Source organism: Natator depressus, chromosome 1 (assembly GCF_965152275.1).
Source record: "Natator depressus isolate rNatDep1 chromosome 1, rNatDep2.hap1, whole genome shotgun sequence".
Lineage (NCBI taxonomy): Eukaryota > Metazoa > Chordata > Testudines > Cheloniidae > Natator > Natator depressus.
Genome location: NC_134234.1, coordinates 135,654,330 through 135,675,210, shown reverse-complemented (window position 1 = coordinate 135,675,210; position 20,881 = coordinate 135,654,330). Strand labels below are relative to the sequence as shown.

The 20,881-nt window shown below is 45.0% G+C and overlaps 1 long non-coding RNA gene across 1 annotated transcript in view; it reads left to right on the top strand.

The window, feature by feature from the left end:
- The window catches only part of LOC141983203 (uncharacterized), a 55,347-nt gene extending 35,620 nt beyond the window's left edge, over positions 1–19,727 (top strand). The window contains exons 2-3 of the long non-coding RNA XR_012638316.1: positions 3,339–3,390; positions 19,085–19,727. This is a non-coding gene — a long non-coding RNA (uncharacterized LOC141983203). The remainder of the gene's footprint in view (positions 1–3,338; positions 3,391–19,084) is intronic.
- The last annotated feature ends 1,154 nt before the right edge of the window (positions 19,728–20,881 follow it).

Here is a 20,881-nt window from a genome sequence, read left to right as displayed (position 1 = left end):
ACTTAACTATGTGGAGCCAAGAGGATTTGCCTGAGTCCATACAGCAGGTCAATAGCAGAGCGAGGATTAGAACCCAGGTCTCCTGATACCCAGTCCCCTGCCGTGAATGCTAACCTATCCTGACCCCACTATAAACTGGAAAAGTTACAGAATCCCATCTGGCCACATCTGTGGGTAGCTCTTTTCATTTCATGTTATTTCTTTAATGAGGTGCTGGACACATTTTAAACACTGTTATAGACTTTGAGAAGAAATCGGGAGAGTGAAAAAAGCTGCCTTTTTTTAACTAGATGGATACGCCTTGGGAAGTTAACATGACTTGACATATTATCTTGAAAGATTATGGAGAAACATTACATTCCCCATGGTATGACTCAAAAGACTTATTTCAATCCTGATTTTGACCTCACTTCAGTCAACTTGCCAGCTTTAAACTGCTCACTTTGACAAATCTAGATACAATCTGCCTGAGGTTACACTGCAGTGATTTCGTGCTTGAGTAGAATGTTTCTGTACAGGCAAATCATATGAGGCATGTGGGTGATACAATGGCTCAGATGTGAAATGATCTTACTACTTTAACATTTTCCTAATTTTTTTAAAATGTATCATTTCTGTGAGTCAGATTGGCCTAGATGCTCAAATTTGGTTTGATCATGGGGAGAACTGGTGTCCTTGGGTAGTTTTTGGGGAAGTGGGACAGGGCAATATTTAGAATTTCACCCACCCATACATTATGAACCCCAAGGATTTTGTAACTCCACATGGGCCTCAACATGGAGTTTGCAAAGTCATCATGGCCCCAGTGCAGGAAGTAATAGGCCAAGGAAGCACATGGAAAGGCCTCAGTAGACTGGGAAGGAGAAAGAAACAGGGGAGGCTGAGCTGGAGAGGAAGAGGGAGAAGCCACCCAGCAAAAAGAACAATTCAACCTGATGCATTTTGTAGTCTCTCCTCTTATTTCCACACAGTCTGCAAATTCTGGCCATGCTAGCAGCAATACTATTAAACTAAAAAAATTCTCAAGGAGAAAATGCTTCACGAAGCGGTAGTTTTGAACATCTATCAGTCACTTACGAGGAACGTCACTTGAGAGAACATTGCATTTTTTTCAAAAAAAGTCACAAATGTTGCTAGTAAGCATTAGATTAGGATGACACAGACATCCCCCCGCACAGGCAGTTCCACTCTGTGGCCTAATGGAGAAAGGAAAGAGCCCATGGCCCCACCTCTTACCTGCCCCTTATAGACTCCATTTTCTTGCTCTTTCGTCTTTTTCAATCAATCACCTGCGGTGTGGTTTCTGCTCACACTTCAATTTTAACAGTCCTGGAAGGAAAAAGAAACCCACTATCCATGAAAGGAAGCCAGCTGGGAGCAATACTTACAAAATAAAAGCAAGTTAAGATGATTCATTTCAAATAAGCCATACACAAGAGAGCTCACTGGAGAGTCTGAGCAAACAACTCAAGTTGAAATATTATCTTTGCCAGTTACACGTCTGCCTCCAGATGCCTTGGCAGCATTCTCAGGCCACCTCATAGTTCCTTGTTCACATTTATCCCTTGAAGGGGTTTTAGGTTGGAGGAAAGAGGATCCTGCTTCAAATAGCAATGAAGCTAAAGTTGATGCTACACCTGATCAGGTGCCTTTGCAAACAACTTGCTCCTTAGACTATGCAGGAATGGCATCTTTTTACTTCAAGCTGTGCCCAGCCCCAGTGTGCAATCATAGCCAAGCTGCAAGGGCATCAGTTAGGTAGGGCAGAGGGTGGCTGCTGCCTGCCCCCGAGTTTCATACAGGAGGTGGGCTCCCAGGCTTAACTGCTCAGCATTAGTGTGGAATGTGAGTTCTGCAGAGAGGTGCTTCTCCCAGGTTGTGTCCTTGGGGCAGGGAGTCAGTGTTTTGTTTACAAACAGAGGCAGGGTGATTAAGATAAGAAAAGGCTGGTAATTAAATTAAGGATCTGGAAGTCCTTACATCAGTGGTGGGCAACCAGCTCCCACTGGCTGGGAAAGGGGAACCACAGCCACTGGGAGTTGCGGGGGGCCATGCCTGCAGAGGATCAATGTCAACAAAATGACTTCTGGCTCACAATCAGATTACCCTGATGGGCTGCAGGTTGCCCACCACTGCCTTAGATGAACCTGTAAAATAGGAACCCCTCAGGGTAAGGGGGTTTGAAGAGAGAACACAGGGGACTAAGAAGAAATACAGCCAAGCCCGCTGAGCCATCGTTACATTCAGAAAAGAGGAAGATGTGAAGGGCATAAGTGAAGTAAGGGGCCAAAACCCAGGGAAGGGCTAGCAGTGGTACAGAGACATTCCCACTCTGCCTGTGGTACTCATGTGGCCCCATCACTGTCGTATCTGAGCACCTCACATCACAGCCCCTTGGCGAGGTAGAGCAGTGCTGTTATCCCCATTGTACAGGTGGGGCACTGAGGCACAGAGAGACTAACAGCCAGATTTTCAAAGGTATTTAGGCACCCCATGGGATTTTGAAAAGCACTTAGAAGGTTTGGTGCTTTGTAAACCACATTAGATGCCTAGCTGCATCTTTGGGTGCCTAAAAACCTTTGAAACTCTGTCCCTAAGGCACTGACCTGAGGTCATACAGGAAGTCCATGGGAGAGGGGCAGTAGAACCCAGGTTTCTCAGGGCTAGCTCCCTATTAACTGAACCAGCCTTTCTCTTGGCTTTCATGCTGCAAAAAAGAGGCCTCTGATGGATGGGAGCAAAACCAAGAAGGCCAGTTCTCTGAGGCTCCAGCACACGGTCCCAGATGATTGGGAACAATGTCATGATTGACAGTATCAAAAGCAGCACAGAGGTCAGGCTGGATGAAGAAAGAAAGAGAATGTGAGTCAGATGAGAGGAGAGCACTTAATCGCCAAGGGGTGGCAGGTTCTGCCCCAGGCTGAGTTGTACAGCAATGCCTGCCATGCAATTTTAGATTTTAACTGAAAACCATTTTTTTTTCTGAATTTGAGAAAAGGAAGGAATGAGAAAGTGTCATATGAGTATCAGATATGATTATACATCCAATTCTTAGGGTTTCAGCTGTCCCCAGGCCAATTCCAGAACAAAGAACAGAAATTGCATCCACAGAGCCCATAAAGTCAACCATTATTGTCATGATTTGTGTTATTCACTGCGCACAATCTGTGTGCTCAGCACTGTTCAGAATATGCCAGAAAATGTAGTCCTTGAGCCAATGCATATAAGATGTGCAACTCTGGATAAGATGGCTCAGATACTTAAGTATGAAGTGTATAGTTATTGACCACACATGTTATGACATGTTCACTGTGATGTTAATATCTAGACTTTGGCAGGTGTGGCTCTGCTAATTCGGTGCCTGGACCCTGGAGAAGACGCACATGTAAGGTGAGGTGGTGGCCTTGGGGGGAATAGGGATAGGTGGGAGGGGGCAGTGGGGTGAGAAGAGGGGGTGGGGGGAATTTGGGATGTACAGGGCTGCGGTGGCCAGAGAAAGAGGTGACTTTCCCCAGCTCCAGGGCTGCGGCTGCCGGGGAGAGACGGCCATCCTTCCCAGCCTCTCCCCCGTCACAGCAGCTGCTTCCCCACAGAGGGGTGGGGGGAAAACCCCCTTCCTCTTGCTGTTAGTGGCTAACTATGAATGTCCCAGCCATTGGGGTTTCCCTTGTCTTTCAGGATCCTCCACTGATATGGGTCAGTTTCACCCAGCCCTTTAATGACTGCATTCATCCAACTTCAGACAGTTACATGACAACCTCCTCATGTCCCCTGCTCTGCCCCAAGAGCAGCTTTTAATCCTTTACACCCTGTTCATAAGAATGCAAAGCACAGAAGGAAACTGAGGCACTCATGGGAATCATAAAAATATTACCAAAATCCCCACTTTGACACATGGCAAAGGCAGGGCATCCAGGAAGAGGGAAGATTGGAAGAGGGGGGAGACAAGGGAGGAATGGAGCGGGTCTGAGAGTCACTGGTGTCACTGGTGTCACTTCAGAAGGTGAAGCTGTGTGATTAGATGAGATCATCCAGGGAGAAGAGGAGGGAGCCAAGGAGTGAGCCCCATGGAAAGAGCCAGGAAGAGGAGGACACTGAGGAATCACTGAAAGATGCTAGTCCATGGATCATTCACTCAGCGTTATCATTGGAAAGAAGTTAGAGCAAAAGCATTGCAGTACAGCGTACCAGAACAGCTTGGCCAATACCACATGGGAGATAGTTAGTGACGTCTGTCCTGAAAGTCTCTGGGTAGTGAGATGAAGTGTGAGTGATCAGCATGGGTTACACAACCCCCCCGCTTGACCCACAAAGGATAAGTGTGCAACAGCCATGACCTAGCGGTCTTTGCCCTGTACCTCAAGCTGTAGCGGTCAATGCTTCAGTCCTGGAGATCTCAGGTTCAGTCCCAACCAAGGCTGTTAGAGATCATTGCAGGTCAGCAACCGCCTTAAGACATGGAAGGAAAGCCTGAGCTTCTGTTAGGTCTTGCCTTTACCTTGGCATACAGTGATGTGCACAGACGGAAGAGTGCCTTGGTTGCCTCACTCCATGAGTCTGGCTTTTCTGAGCAGTTCCCCATTCCATACATTGCTTGCTGACAGTCTTGCTATTTTCAGAGTAACAGCCGTGTTAGTCTGTATTCGCAAAAAGAAAAGGAGTACTTGTGGCACCTTAGAGACTAACCAATTTATTTGAGCATGAGCTTTCGTGAGCTACAGCTCACTTCATCGGATGCATACTGTGGAAACTGCAGAAGACATTATATACACAGAGACCATGAAACAATACCTCCTCCCACCCCACTCTCCTTGTCTTGCTATTGATAGAGTAGCTAGATAAACAGGACTGCTGGGGTGTGTCAATTCACGACCAAAGTATCCTAGTGGTGTCAAGTAGTTGATATCTATTCAGAGCCAAATACTGCAGAATGTCCTGCTAACTGGAGGGGAAAAAAAACATCAAAACATCGTAAGGGGCAGAAAGTGAGGTATGTCAGCGCTGCCTGAGTTGGAGTTAGTGGCCTTTCCCTTTGCAGCCTCACAGAGAGTCCAAGCTTACTTCATTTGAAATTAGTGGCAAAGCTCCTATTGACTTCAAACCGTGCAATATCAGGCCAGGGCTCTGCTAAAGTTGGGGAGATGGGCTAGCCCTATTATAAATTAGCATCTATGTTAAGAGGTATAAAATGATTCAGAGGGCTAAATATTCAAGCATGGCCTGAGCAAATCAAGTCTGGAGCATGCAAATGGATTTGGAAGTGTGAAAGAAAGCTCTCTCATTTTCACACTCATTTAAGTGGGTTCTAACTCACGAAAGCTTATGCCCAAATAAATTTGTTAGTCTCTAAGGTGCCACAAGGACTCCTTGTTATAATCACCCCGAGTACTCCCATGCATAGATTGGCAGATATTGAGTACTTTGATTGCGTTTATTTGACGCTCGGGAGCAAATTTTCCAAGTGGTGGCCTTCCTTTTGTAAGGTCAGGTTGGCCAGCAAAATTTGTGCCTGCATTCTTGCACCTGCAGTTAATTTGTGAGTACAAAGCCAAGTACATTTATCTGTAAGTACCCAGCCGATAATAAAAACCAGATTGTTAATGGTGCAGATATTTAGATTTTACAACTGCAATTCTTTTGGGGGTATTTAAAACTATCCTGGAAAAGACACTAACTAATGTACAATAGAGAGCAAGCGTGCATGGGCACAGAGATATAAAAGATCTACAGTATTTAGAATCCAGAGTGTCCAACACCTATGATTCTATGTGCTTTTTTAATATTCCATTTTTCAGTAACTTTATATGGACAAGTCTTAGTTGCTCTATTTATAAATCCAAAATGCTTTTTATAGCATGGAATTTTTGTCTCTATAGTGTAACTGAAATTGTCTGAAAGACCTATAATTATACCTTGATTTACAATGTTTATTTCACTTTGTCCATATTTTCCAGAGTTCACCTTCCCCTTCCACTCCCACCCCTTCATCCCCCTCACACACATGAAGGAGGAAAACAGAATGATGAGCCAAAAGGAAAATTTAATCCAGGGTAGGATTGCGTGCCTCCAGTTGGTTAACACTAACTGAAATGTAAATAACTAGAGCTGGGTGAGAAAAGATTTTCCCATCCCATGAAAATGTTTGAGATTTCAAAAGATTTCCCATTCCGCATGGGACAAAACCAAGACTTTTCCATATTTTTCATAGGGGCAAGAGGCAGCCCCACCGCAAAACAGGTCAGGGCAGTCAGCTGAGATGTAGGTTTCAGAGTAGCAGCCGTGTTAGTCTGTATCTGCAAAAAGAACAGGAGTACTTGTGGCACCTTAGAGACTAACAAATTTATTAGAGCATAAGCTTTCGTGGGCTACAGCCCACTTCATCTGATGCATAGAATGGAACATATAGTAAGAAGATATATATATATATACACACACACACACATACAGAGAAGGTGGAAGTTGCCATACAAACAGTAAGTGGCTAATTAATTAAGATGAGCTGTTATCAGCAGGAGAAAAAAACTTTTGTAGTGATAATCAAGATGGCCCATTTAGACAGTTGACAAGAAGGTGTGAGGATACTTAACATGGGGCAATGGATTCAATATTTGTAATGACCCAGCCACTCCCAGTCTCTATTCAAACCCAAGTGAATGGTGTCTAGTTTGCATATTAATTCAAGCTCAGCAGTTTCTCAAAAACTCAGAAACTGCTGAGCCATTTCCCCATGTTAAGTATCCTCACACCTTCTTGTCAACTGTCTAAATGGGCCCTCTTGATTATAGCTACAAAAGTTTTTTTCTCCTGCTGATAATAGCTCATCTTAATGAATTAGCCTCTTACTCCACCTTTTCATGTTCTCTGTATGTGTGTGTGTATATATATATATCTTCTTACTATATGTTCCATTCAATGCATCTGATGAAGTGGGCTGTAGCCCATGAAAGCTTACGCTCAAATACATTTGTCTCTAAGGTGCCACAAGTACTCCTGTTCTTTTAGCTGAGATGTAGAAGTCTCCTGGGTTCAATTCCCAGCTCTGCCTGATATGGGGAAGGAACTTGAACCCAGGTCTTTCACATCCCAGCTTGAGCCCTAATAACTGAGCTGGTGGCTGTTCTGGGGAATCTTTCTCTCTCCAAGACCAGGAATTTCATCCCAGACCTGAGAAAAAAGAAAAGGAGTACTTGTGGCACCTTAGAGACTAACCAATTTATTTGAGCATAAGCTTTCGTGCACTACAGCTCACTTCATCGGATGAATACTGTGGAAAGTGTAGAAGATCTTTTTATATACACACAAAGCATGAAAAAATACTTCCTCCCACCCCACTCTCCTGCTGGTAATAGCTTATCTAAAGTGATCACTGTCCTTACAATGTGTATGATAATCAAGTTGGGCCATTTCCAACACAAATCCAGGTTTCCTCACCGCCCCCCCCCCCCAAACCCACTCTCCTGCTGGAAATCTGGATTTGTGCTGGAAATGGCCCAACTTGATTATCATACACATTGTAAGGAGAGTCATCACTTTAGATAAGCTATTACCAGCAGGAGAGTGGGGTGGGAGGAGGTATTTTTTCATGCTTTGTGTGCATATAAAAAGATCTTCTACACTTTCCACAGTATACATCCGATGAAGTGAGCTGTAGCTCACGAAAGCTTATGCTCAAATAAATTGGTTAGTCTCTAAGGTGCCACAAGTACTCCTTTTCTTTCTGAGACCTGAGAAAGTTTCCCACCAAAAGTTTAATTGAAACTCACCATTTCCTGCCAAAAGTTCCATTTTTTACAAACAACCATTTTGTCCAAAAAAACAACAACCTTCCAACCAACTCTAACAAGGACCCATTTTAAATAAAGTTTGGCAGCTGAGGAGAGCTTAAATAATTCCTACAAGACTGCTTCAGAATTCCTTTTCCCTGTGTGCATAATCTCCAGAAGTCATTGCATTTCTTGACATTTTCCATGCTTCACTACGGGCTTAATCACAGTCCAAACACACATCTGATTTTTAATACACTGCATGTTTGCTGATAATCAGAGCTCAGACCTTTCCATAGGAAATGAGCCATCATTTACAATTTTGTTAAATTTTAGGTGGGGGGGGGAGGAGGGAATAATCCTCAAAGTACTAGACTGCAACTGACCCTTCCACATGTGCATTGGGAGGGGAAGGGAGAGCCTTCCACCCTGGCGTGGCTTATGTAGGACTCAGCCACAACTGCGGCTGCAAAACTCATGAAACAGCAACGCAAAATAGTTTCTCTTTTGCCCTGTGAGAGAAGCCAGCAAAAGACGAACTTCACTCTTTGCTTTTTGTATTAATCTTCTCTGAGTAGCTAAACAAGACTCATGATAGCACAGCCCCCTCCCCCCCCCCCCCCCCGGGCTCAGTCCTCAGTGGCAATGTTTGTGCTCAGTGCAGTTGAAACGGGGTCAGGAAAAGTGCCTCTAAGCCCTGTTGCAGAACTCCTCATCCAGGACCAGGCAGTGTGCTGTGTGCTGCCCATTGTACCCTCTCTCTCTGACACACCACATCCACAGAACAGGGGGAAATGGGTGGCATAGATTCTTCTGCTTCCTTGGGTGTCCCTTTAAGGGTGCTTTTTTGCCCTGCCATTGCATCAGCCCAGGGACTTAAGGGTCTGGCCCTCACTTTGCCGCATGGATAAAAATCAGTCGGCAAAAAAGAAAAGAAAGGCTGTTGTACAGGTGTCTTTGTATTCCCTAGTGGAGCTTGTCAGTGAAGTGATTCGGCTTAAGGGTTTGCTGATGAAGCAGTTTTATGAACAACGAACAGGCTGCATATTAACAAAAAGCCTTTTCGATTCCCATGTTCTAAACGTTCTGAAATTCTACCAAACCATTCAGTGAACAATATTTTTATCGCTCCCCTTACATCAAAACCGGGTTATCAGCATTATTCTCTCTCCAATGGCATCGCAACATTATCTACAGCCCTCCCAGGTCAGCAGCCTAAAGCCAGCACCGTTTCCTCTGGGCTGATCGCATGCCAAGAGGGGGGCCTTTACTTTCACTGAGTCTCAGCATGACCGCAAGAGCCTATTTGTAAGACTGCCTGAAGCAACAGGTGTAGAAAAGAAAGTATTGGACGTGCTTTCCCGTACATGTGGAAGTGTTGTGTACAGTCCAGCTTTACAGTTTGTTTTCTCATTTCTCAGATCTTGCTTCGCTCATTTTTATGTTAGACTTTACGAATACAGTTTTTGCTATTGCTGCCTCACCTTATGCCCCCTCTTTATAACTCCAAGGCACGGTCTATGATACAAGCTTAAGTTGATGTAAGCTGCTTTCTACCAGTCGCCCCTGCGTGACTTGTTTCTGCCCCACCATACATTGCCAAAGCTTCTCCAAAGACAGGGCTTTGGACAGTGGCGGGTTGCAGACTGGGATACCTACGCACGGTGCTTTGACACAAGCACTCCTGGTGAGTAGGTGCAGCGCCGACGCAAGGAGCCAAGTGTGCACGTGCACAAGTGATACACTAACTGCTGCAGCTTTATGCGGGCATAACGTGCATCGGTCAAAGTCTGTAGTGTAGACGTGGCATCAGGAACAGCAGCGGAGTCAGGAATGTTGCCTTATATGAACACTGTGGCAAAGCCAAGGTCTGAGCAACCAGAGAGAAAGTTCACAGGAGGTCCAGGTAAAATGAAGGCAGCCTCTCTGAGGTCTGATCTGTTTACAAGGTTCTAGTTCAGTCAGAAGAACCCTACCCAGCAGAGAGTCTGGCTACATTCTTCTCATGGAGTCTGTCAGCTCCAGACAAGCAGGATGAAATCCAGCGAAGGCAGACAACTCAGAAAGGGCAGCTCCTATGGGTGGTTCAGGCTTCTGGTTAAAATTCAGAACCCATCTTTAAGGTTCTGAGCCTAACTAGATTCAGTCACACCTGATTTCTTCATCTCAAGGAGGCACTCCCAGCGGCAACCTCTTGTTGACATGTTACCCCTCAAAAGAAGCTTGCTGATGTCTAGCTTGGCAGTACCTCTTCCTCAGGGAAGTCACTAGAGTGGAGTACAGCATTGCTGCAAACATCTCGCCAAGGATCATGGAATGACTTTTATACCCAGTCACAACAACCCTCCAAATTTTTACTAATGCCCACCACCATCCAAAATTCATGTACTGACCCACACTCCTTGGCTTGGTGCATTCCATCCTGTCACCAGAGGATCCCCCTTTTCTGTGCTATTGTTTGCCTTCATTCTTACTAGACTCAAGTCAACTACTGTTTGATCTGGACAGCACAGATATCATTTTAAATTGACAGTCTCATCTTAATTTCCTCTGTGCACAATTTCTCCTTCTCTTCATTAGTTTACTGCATTCCTGCAAATTCTGTTCAATAAACAGTAGAAGCAATTTATATTGCTCTTTAGGGGCAACCTTCAGTTTCCTTCATCTACTCCCTTTCTCTGTTCTTCATCCCACTTTGGCTGAAAGGTTACAATTCACAGAATCAGTGTAATTAATTTTGAATATTCATTTGCTGCTTGGTAGGCACTACTAATTTTCACAATTTATTATCACCTTAACCTGACAAACAAACAATGATACATTACTGACTTCAAATGTAATTTCTGCCTTTTGCCAGGCAAATCAAGTTCTAGATTGCATTTCTGAGCAGTGTGAATTGTTTTGACCCTGCTGTTCAAAGTAAGCAAGGGTGAACTTATTTTGCTAGATGCAGAATCCACTCACAAAATGTGGATGTGTGATTTAGAGCAGAACAGAAGACTCTCAAAGGCTGAGTTCTGCTTGGGTTTTGGAAAAACACAAGTTATAGATTGCTGCTTGTTTATTTTAGTCCCCTGGTAATCTTGGAAACAGTTAAGAGTTACCTTCAAACAAGAATTTTTAGGTTCAATTTCTGCACTGCCTTAAACCCTGTAATATCCCATTGCCATGTTTGCTTTGCACATGCTTTCATTCTTAGTTAGAAATTAGAAGAGCTGGTTGAAAAATGCTAAAAAACAAATCATGAAAAATGTCAAAGTTGATTTCATTCCACTAGGTTTGAAAAGGAACAATTTAAAAAAAATTTTGGTGGAAAACAATGTATCAAAAATGTTTGTTTCTTCAGAAGTTTTGGAAGTTTTCTAGAGGGATATGTAGATATTTCTACATATGCTGCAATCACACCTCCAACTGTAGTGTAGGCTGAGTGAAGAGGTATAGGACTGGCTCAGATTACTTCCCCTGGCCTAGAACAAGGGCAAATCAGGGACCTGATTGTGTCTCTCAATAATCCTCTTCCTACTCTGTTCCTGAGACAGTCTCTAACTACAGATTGCCCCTTACCCAGAACCTCCAGCAAAGCCATAGCCCTATAGAATACAGTTTTCAATAGGAAAAAGAAGTTTTCTTTTTAAGCACTTCAAGTTGTATAGGTCCTGAAATGCTGATTTAAGATGGTATTTGAATTGTTAAACACCAGTTTAAATTACTCATTTAGCAAGATGGGGCTGGAGTCTCCCACAAGTGGGTAATTCCCCTGACCTGCAAATATTACCCCACTCCTATTTAAGAATGAACAAGATGGATAATCAAGTTTGAATCAAAAGCCCTGACATGTGATGAGGTTTGGCTTGATCAACCATTTCCTATGAAGAAGCCATATTTATTTAAAAGATTTGTTGGTGGGAGGAGATTGAATCATTCATTTGTCAAGTTAAATTCAAGTATCTAGCAAAGCATCTTATTTAATATCTCCTTCCTACTTATCTTTTAAATGAATGGCTTACAAGTCTATCCCCAATAGACTTGAAAACTGATTAAAAATAATGAGGAATATTATTGCTTCACTCTACAGTTGGATTAAATCCAGTCTACTATTTCTCTAACCCTGGAGGAGCATCTGGACTTGTACTGCTGGCTTGAATCAAGAAGACACAGAGCATGTTGTTCTTGCGATGGAACTGAATGCAGCTCAGAAATATCACCATCAGAATATTTGTACCTTATAAAATATACGTAAAGTCAGCAACCACAGACAACATTTATGTTCTGATCCTGTAATGGTTCCACACCCCAGTGCCCATGTGGAGCCCTATTGTCAGCCGGGCTATGCATGGGCACAGGAGTCACACACAGCTTGCAGGATCAGGGCCTGAAATGTGCAGTTTGGGTTCTGCCAGGAGCAGTGGGAGATTTCCAGCTGCTGTGTGCTTCTCCTCACTCTCAGGACTTGGCCACACTTGCGAGTTACAGCGCATTAAAGGAGCCCCGGGTGCACTAGCTCACTACCTGTCCACACTGGCAAGGCACGTAGAGCGCTCTGACTCCGCAGCTAGAGCGCTCCTGGTACTCCACCTCAGCGAGTGGAATAACGTTTTGTGCACCCCTGCTGGAATGCTGCCGGGCCAGCGTGGACGCCCTGGTCTGTTAGTGCGCTCTGATCGGCCTCCAGAAGTGTCCCACAATGCCTGTTCTAGCCACTCTGGTCATCACTTTGAACTCTACTGCCCTGCCCTCGGGTGACCAACCGTCAGACCTGCCCTTTAAATTCTCTGGGAATTTTGAAAATCCCCTTCCTGTTTGCTCAGCCAGGCGTGAAGTGCTCTCAGCGAATCTTTCCAGGTGACCATGCCTCCACGCGCCAGGCGATCCCCAGTGTAGAGCAATGGTGAGATGCTGGACCTCATCAGTGTTTGTGGGGGGGAAGCTGTCCAGTTCCAGCTGCGCTCCAGCTGGAGGAATTACGATACCTTCAGGCAGATATCAAGGGACATGATGGAAAGAGGCCATGATCGTGCAGGGTTAAAGTGAAGGAGCTGAGGAATGTGTACCGCAAAGCCTGCGAGGCAAACAGCCACTCCAGTGCTGCCCCTGCGACCTGCCATTTCTACAAAGCGATGGATGCGATATTTGGGGGTAACCCCACCTCCACTCCGAGTACCACCATGGACACTTCAGAGCCCAGTTCAACAAGGCGGGAGGAGGAGGAGCAGCAGCAAAGTGGAAGCAAGGGTGCTGAGGCGGAGGAAGAAACCCCGGAATCCCTAGATGCATGCAGCCAGGAGCTGTTCTCAAGCCTGGAGGAAGGTAGCCAGTCACGGCGGCCGGTGCTTGGGGAAGGACAAACACCAGAAGAGGTTCCCGGTAAGTGGCTTTTATTTTGGGAAGGAAGTTATTCGGCGCGGGCTCTTGGGGTGAGGAGGGTTAGGGCTGCATGCAGATGCAGAATAGGGCACTGATGTGCTCTCTCACATCATGATAATTGGCCTCAATGATCTCTTCAGAGGTCTCATTCAGGACTTGGGCAATGTGCTTGCGCAGATTTCTCGGGAGAGCCACTGTGTTCCTTGTCCCAGTAAGGCTAACTTGTCCACGCCACTATGCCATGAGGGGCGGGGGGACTATTGCTGCACACAGGCAAGTTGCCTATGGACCAGGCCAGAATCCGCATTGCAGTAGAAGACCCTCCCTCGCTGCTGAGGGTGACCTGGGAAGCAAGATATCATCCAGGATGAACTCCTGTGGAAAATGTGGGGACAGTGTTCAGTATAGGGGGCCCCCTGCCACTGTTGGCTCTCCCCAAAGCACAGAAACCCAGAGGACAGTACAGCCGTGAAACAGTCAGTCACGCTTGACCCTGTGCTTACTCACCATTTCGGGGCTTCCATGGGTTATGTGCGCTTGCTTTGGGATGGGCAAATTATGCTATTGTGTAGACTGTGCTTGGCCTTAAGTACGGGGGAATCATTGCTCTGTCTGGTATGAACAATGCTGCCTCTGTTAAGTGTTGCATTTTGCCTTTACAGATGCAACCTTGAGATCTCAGCCGTCCGTGTTATCACCGGCCGAAAGGCTCCAAAGAATCAGAAAAAAGGCCACGTAGAAGCAAGGAAGACATGTTGCATGAAGTAATGCAGCATTCAAGTAATTAAAATCGAAAAGTGCAGGAGTGGTGGGACAGTGAAAGGAGGATCTGCCAGCAGAATGAGGAGTGCCGGCACAAAAGCGCGGTGCTCTGGCAGCAAAGCACGGATCGGCTGATAAGCACAATGGAGCGCCAAGCGGACTCGATCCAGGTGCTTGTAGCCATGCAGGCGGAGCACTACCATGCCCCCCCCCCCGCAGCCCTTGTCCCAAAACTCTTTCCTTTGTGTCCCCATGTCACCTCCAACCCACTTTCCCCAACATCCGGGTTCTTACCGCCACCAGCTGCCTCCAACGCCTGTAGCTTCACCACCCAGCCCTGAAAACTACGACCCTTACCCACTGCACTCACCCCCCATCACCATGCAGTATAGCCATCCTGAAGTGCAGCACTCATTGCACAGCACTCCAGACAGGAAGGCTGAGTATGATAACAGGACATACGCAAATCTGTGATTGTACCGTTCCCCACCCCACCCCCTCGCCCCTTCTGTGTCCCAAGCAGTTGTGTTTCTTTTCAATAAATGAATTTTTTGGTGAAAGCATTCTTTATTATTGCATAAAGTAAAAGATACCTTAGCTCAGGAAAGAAACAGGCACTGCAAGTCAGCGTAGCAAACACAGATTCCTACTAACATTGGAACCACTGCACTTCACTCCCGTGCAGGGCACCAGACATTACTGGTTAATGTACTCGGAGGCTAGGTGGGCTGGTGCCAGAATTGGAATAGCTGTGCCATCTATCGCCCCTCTGCAGTTAGGGAAACCCATTTGTGCAAAGCCATCCACAATGTCACACACATTACCCAGAGTAACAGTTCTTCTGAGCAGGATGCGATTAATGGCCCTGCAAACTTGCATCAACAGAATTCCAACAGTCGACTTTCCCACTCCAAACTGGTTAGTGACCTATCGGTAGCTGTCTGGAGTTGCCAGCTTCCAGATTGCAATAGCCACCCGCTTCTCCACCATCAGGCCATCTCTCAATCTCATGCCCTTGCGCCACAGGGTGGGGGCGAGCTCCTCACACAGTCCCACGAAAGTGGCTTTTCTCATCCAAAAGTTCTGCAGCCACTGCTCGCCATCCCAGACGTGCATGACGATGTGATCCACCACTCAGTGCTCGTTTCCAGAGCCCAAAAGCAGCGTTCCACAGTGGTGAGCATGTCCGTGAGTGCCACAAGCAAACTCGTGTCATATGAGTTACTCGAGTCGATATCATCGTCGGAGCCCTCACTGTCACTTTGGATCATAAGGAATAATTCGACTGCCAAACGTGGCGTGCTGGCGAGACTCGTCAGCATACTCCTCAGCAGTTCAGGCTCCATTCCTGCAGACTGAAAGGGAAGACAGAGCTCGCAGTACAAAAAACGTTGAAAGATGGCGCCAAATGTGGACGGAAGCACAGGGATTGCTGGGATGCGAACCCATGCATCACAGTGCATTGGGACAGGACCCAGAATGCCCCGCACCCCCAAAACCCAAACAACCCCCAGTGCTTCAACAAATTGGTATAGAAAATGTGTGCTCAGGTCTGTTCTGTTCTTGGGATAATAGCCCTGGTTCAGCCATCAGGAGGAAGCAACCAGTGTAGCTGCATTATTGCAATGCCCAAGGACAGGCAAGGAAAGACATGATTTGCACCAGTTGAGCATACCCCATTCTGAGCAGGCACAATTTGGCACACAAAGAAGGTGCTTCTTCAGGGATTGTTTAGGTTTCCAGACAGAATTCTTGATTCAGCATGTGGTGTTGATGTTTCTTTATTGTATAATAAAGGGAGTTCTTTTTGCAAGTAATTGTCTATTTTCCCTAGACCTAATCTCAACAGATTCCATTAGTGAATCCCGTGGCTTCTCTTTTTTATTATTGTATCTGCAGAATACAAAAATGCTAATAATATTCAGGAAACATTCCTTTGGTTCCTTCCCACCCCCCAACAAAAAACAGTGTTCCCCACAAAAATAATTTGTTTCTGATTTTAATTTTGGAGTGCATTCAGTCATTATAGCTAGAAATAGTCAAAATGTCACACAGGCAATCCGTACACTTCTCCTCACAGCTCTGCCAGTGTGTCTCAATGCATGAATCATAGAATATCAGAGTTGGAAGGGACCTCAGGAGGTCATCTAGTCCAACCCCCTGCTCAAAGCATGACCAGTCCCCAACTAAATCATCCCAGCCAGGGCTTTGTCAAGCCGGGCCTTAAAAACCTCTAAGGAAGGAGATTCCACCACCTCCCTAGGTAACGCATTCCCGTGTTTCACCACCCTCCTAGTGAAAAAGTTTTTCCTAATATCCAACCTAAACCTCCCCCACTGCAACTTGAGGCCATTGCTCCTTGTTCTATCAACTACCACCACTGAGAACAGTCTAGATCCATCCTCTTTGGAACCCCCTTTCAGGTAGTTGAAAGCAGCTATCAAATTCCCCCTCATTCTTCTCTTCTGCAGACTAAACAATCCCAGTTCCCTCAGCCTCTCCTCATAAGTCATGTGTTCCAGCCCCCTAATCATTTTTGTTGCCCTCCGCTGGACTCTTTCCAATTTTTCCAAATCCTTCTTGTAGTGTGTGGCCCCAAACCGGACACAGTACTCTAGATGAGGCCTCGCCAATATCGAATAGAGGGGAATGATCACGTCTCTCGACCTGCTGGCAATGCTCTTACTTATACAGCCCAAAATGCTGTTAGCCTTCCTGGCAGCAAGGGCACACTGTTGACTCATATCCAGCTTCTCGTCCACTGTCACCCCTAGGTCCTTTTCCGCAGAACTGCTGCCTAGCCATTCGGTCCCTAGTCTGTTAGCAGTGCATGGGATTCTTCAGTCCTAAGTGCAGGGCTCTGCACTTGTTCTTGTTGAACTTCATCAGATTACTTTTGGCCCAATCCTCTAATTTGTCTAGGTCCCTCTGTATCCTATCCCTACCCTCCAGCATATCTACCCCTCCTCCCAGTTTAGTGTCATCTGCAAACTTGCTGAGGGTGCAGTCCACGCCATCCTCCAGATCATTGATGAAGATATTGAACACAACTGGCCCCAGGACCAATCCTTGGGGCACTCCGCTTGATACCGGCTGCCAACTAGACATGGAGCCATTGATCACTACCTGTTGAGCCCAATGATCTAGCCAGCTTTTATCCACCTTCTAGTCCATTCATCCAGCCCATACTTCTTTAACTTGCTGGCAAGGATACTGTGGGAGACCGTGTCAAAAGCTTTGCTAAAGTCAAGGAATAACATGTCCACTGCTTTCCCCGCATCCACAGAGCCAGTTATCTCATCATAAAAGGCAATTAGGTTAGTTAGGCATGACTTGCCCTTCATGAATCCATGCTGACTGTTCCTGATCACTTTCCTCTCCTCTAAGTGCTTCAGAATTGATTCTTTGAAGACCTGCTCCATGATTTTTCCAGGGACTGAGGTGAGGCTGACTGGCCTGTAGTTCCCTGGATCCTCCTTCCCTTTTTTAAAGATGGGCACTACATTAGCCTTTGTCCAGTCTTCCGGGACCTCCCCCAATCGCCATGAGTTTTCAAAGATAATGGCCAATGGCTCCGCAATCACATCCACCAACTCCTTTAGCACTCTCGGATGCAGCGCATCTGGTCCCATGGACTTGTGCTTGTCCAGCTTTTCTAAATAGTCCCGAACCACTTCTTTCTCCACAGAGGGCTGGTCACCTCCTCCCCATGCTGTGCTGCCCAGTGCAGTAGTTTGGGAGCTGACCTTGTTCGTGAAGACACAGGCAAAAAAAGCACTGAGTACATTAGCTTTTTCCACATCCTCTGTCACTAGATTGCCTCCGTCATTCAGTAAGGGGCCCACACTTTCCTTGACTTTCTTCTTGTCGCTAACATATCTGAAGAAACCCTTCTTGTTACTCTTAACATCTCTTGCTAGCTGCAACTCCAAGTGTGATTTGGCCTTCCTGATTTCACTCCTGCATGCCTGAGCAATATTTTTATACTCCTCCCTGGTCATTTTTCCAATCTTCCACTTCTTGTAAACTTCCTTTTTGACGTGCTTCTTTTGACATGCAGTACATCTGCTATTCCATTACTAGGCCTTTCCTTTCATGACAGAACAGTTACTTTCTTATTTGTTAGTTCTTTTGCCTTGTTCTATTTGTTGTTTGGAATCAGTGAACAATTTACATAAATTGCACACTCAGCTTATGCATGTTGGGGAAAATTTTCAAGAGCACCCATGTTCCACAAGTCATTTATGTGAGAAATTAGCTATCATTGTGAAAATCAAATCTGAAACCCTCATTCACATTAATAGCTCTGCTCAGTATACACACAAACACACCAGAGCCAGATTATGACGTTCTGAGGCCCTAAACTATGTCAAGGGTAAGAGACCCCATACCATAAAAAAGTAATTTATTATTTTCACAGAAAGGACATTGAATATATAAACACAAAAGCTTTATATTTGCATATATACAAAGGCAAAATTGTAAAAATAGAATAATAATCTAAATAAAACACATCTTGCAAGCCTGTCTGCATTATAAATTTTTTCAAATTAACAAATTTTCATCTATGATTTCTTAATTAGTAGATCTGAAAATTGTATATCTATAGCAACACAAAAGCAGTTATAGTTACACAGACCAGCTTACTTAATGGAAGCAGTACAACCGGCAGTATGTCTATTTGCACATCACATTAATTTTAACACTGAAATTTAAACCATTTTCTGTTGTGATTTTTGGAGAGCAAAGTCATTGATGATGTCCTCAAATGATAAGCTATGGAGTTTGTCACATTCGATGCACAGGATGCTTAGGGCAGATGGTTTTTCTTGCAGCATTTTCTAGGCAGACATCTCTCTTCGTATTCTCTTCTCTATCCTCTGTCTTCCCCAGGACCACTAATTAATCTCAAGTAAACACCTTGGACACACAGAGTGACAACAAGCTATATGCACGAAAGAGAAAGAAAGAATTTACCAGAAAAAAGACTGGCAATCTCTAGACAGGCATTGTGAAAGTGAGAAAAACTAGCCTATGTTCAAGCAAATATAATGAATATTATAGGCTTTAATAGCCTATAAATCATATATGCACATGGTAAGCAAGTTATTTCAAACTAAGTACTCAGAATATTTTGATATATATGTATAGCTTTCTTCACTTCTCTCAAAACCCTCTATTTATTCTTTCATCAGCACGCTCTGATATTTACTATGAAGGTTCCCGAAACTGATGGAGGAAAGTTAACACAAATTTATCCTCCTCAAGATCCACTTGACCCAAGTCCATAAGAGATCACCTGCAAATTGAATCATGTGAAGCATGGATAGTGCATGAAGCAGAAAGCGGTGAGCACAATTGTACGTATGTACAGATCAAAAGGAGAAAGAACACACTAACACTTAAGAAAACGAAGAAAAACAGGAGCGAAGGCACTATACAGCTGAGCGTGCTGGACCGTAACCGAAAGATGGCAGCCTTCTGGCTATTACCAGCCAAGGACATCAATCTATGCATGACATCACTCTTAGGACGAGTCCCATACTATGAATATGAGCGTGGCAGGATTGCTTCATGACACTGCCGTTTCCGACCTCACATTTTCCCCAGTTTTATCGGCAGTGAGATTATTTATTTATTTACAAAAGTTAGGAAGGCACGGTCAGAATTTTATTAATTAGGCCAGTAGCAGCTGGCCAACAAAACGCTGCCTCAGGAGACTGATAGCCGACTTACTCTTACAAATACTAATTTTAAAAGTGCAATTATTGTTTTTTTCTCAGCCCTGGCCTCCTGCCTGTCAATAACAAACAATTAGTGAAGGGTAAGTGTATTTGTGTAGCCAGATATGTATATTTTTGTCATATTTGAATGCAAATGTCTATATTTAGAGAGCATCTTCTTTTTCTCATCTCTCCTTTATTTATTAACCGATTTTGATAAAATTTGAAATGGAGTCAGTTTTTCCTTTTTTAGCGGCCCCTCATATTGCGAGGCCCTAAACTGTAGCTTGCTTAGTTTATGCCTTAATCTGGCCCTGACACACACACATCCTGGCATAACGTTCAGGATAAACGCAAATGAAAGAAGCTCTTCCTTTTCTCCTTTGGATCCCGTTCAAGCTTATCTGGTAGTCTTAACTTAAGTAGACTTTGGGTTACTGCAGTATGAATAATATAATTAAGGTTTCATTTATTTATTGCATAGTGAGGTGGAGGCTTTATTTTTGGCTACACTTCGGCAGCAAACAAAATTGCCTGGTTTCATATCTCTCTGAAACACCACTGGTAGTGTACAAAATTGTAGCACCAGAAATAACTTTCTGCTATACTAACAAGCACCTTAAATTCCACTCAACACACTCTGAACATAACAATTTGCATGCTATTAACACTTCAGATGAAGCAGCCTGCCAGAATTTGAAAAAACAGTCATCTCTCAGCAGAACGATCTGTTGCCACTTTGGGTCAGATTTTCACAAGTGCGAAGCACCCACAGGTGGGGCCAGGTTTTCAAAAGAAGCTCAGCTCTTAGGGCTTGTCTACACTGGTACTTTACAGCACGGCAACTTTCTCGCTCAGGGGTGTGAAAAAACACCCCCCTGAGCGCAGCAAGTTTCAGTGCTGTAAAGCGCCAGTGTGGACAGTGCACTCGTGCTGGGAGCCGCGCCCCTCGTGGGGGTGGTTTTTTTAGAGCGCTGGGAGTGCTCTCTCCCAGCACTCTCCTCCCAGCAGCAGTGCTTTAACGTTGCCAGTGTAGACTAGCCCTTACTCAGAACAGATTTCACGCATTGAGCTCTTTTGAATGTTCACTCCAGGGGTGGGTGCTAACCACATGAAAATCCAGCCCCACGTGTTTAACAAAGCCATGCTGCTCTCTTTTGTCTTAATTCACCTGTGTGTTGCTCCAGTAACTCCACTGATTTCAGTAGAGTTAACTAGCACAGAAGTGGAGTGAGTCAGGTCCTTTAGTAGCAAAGCATAGCTTTCTGT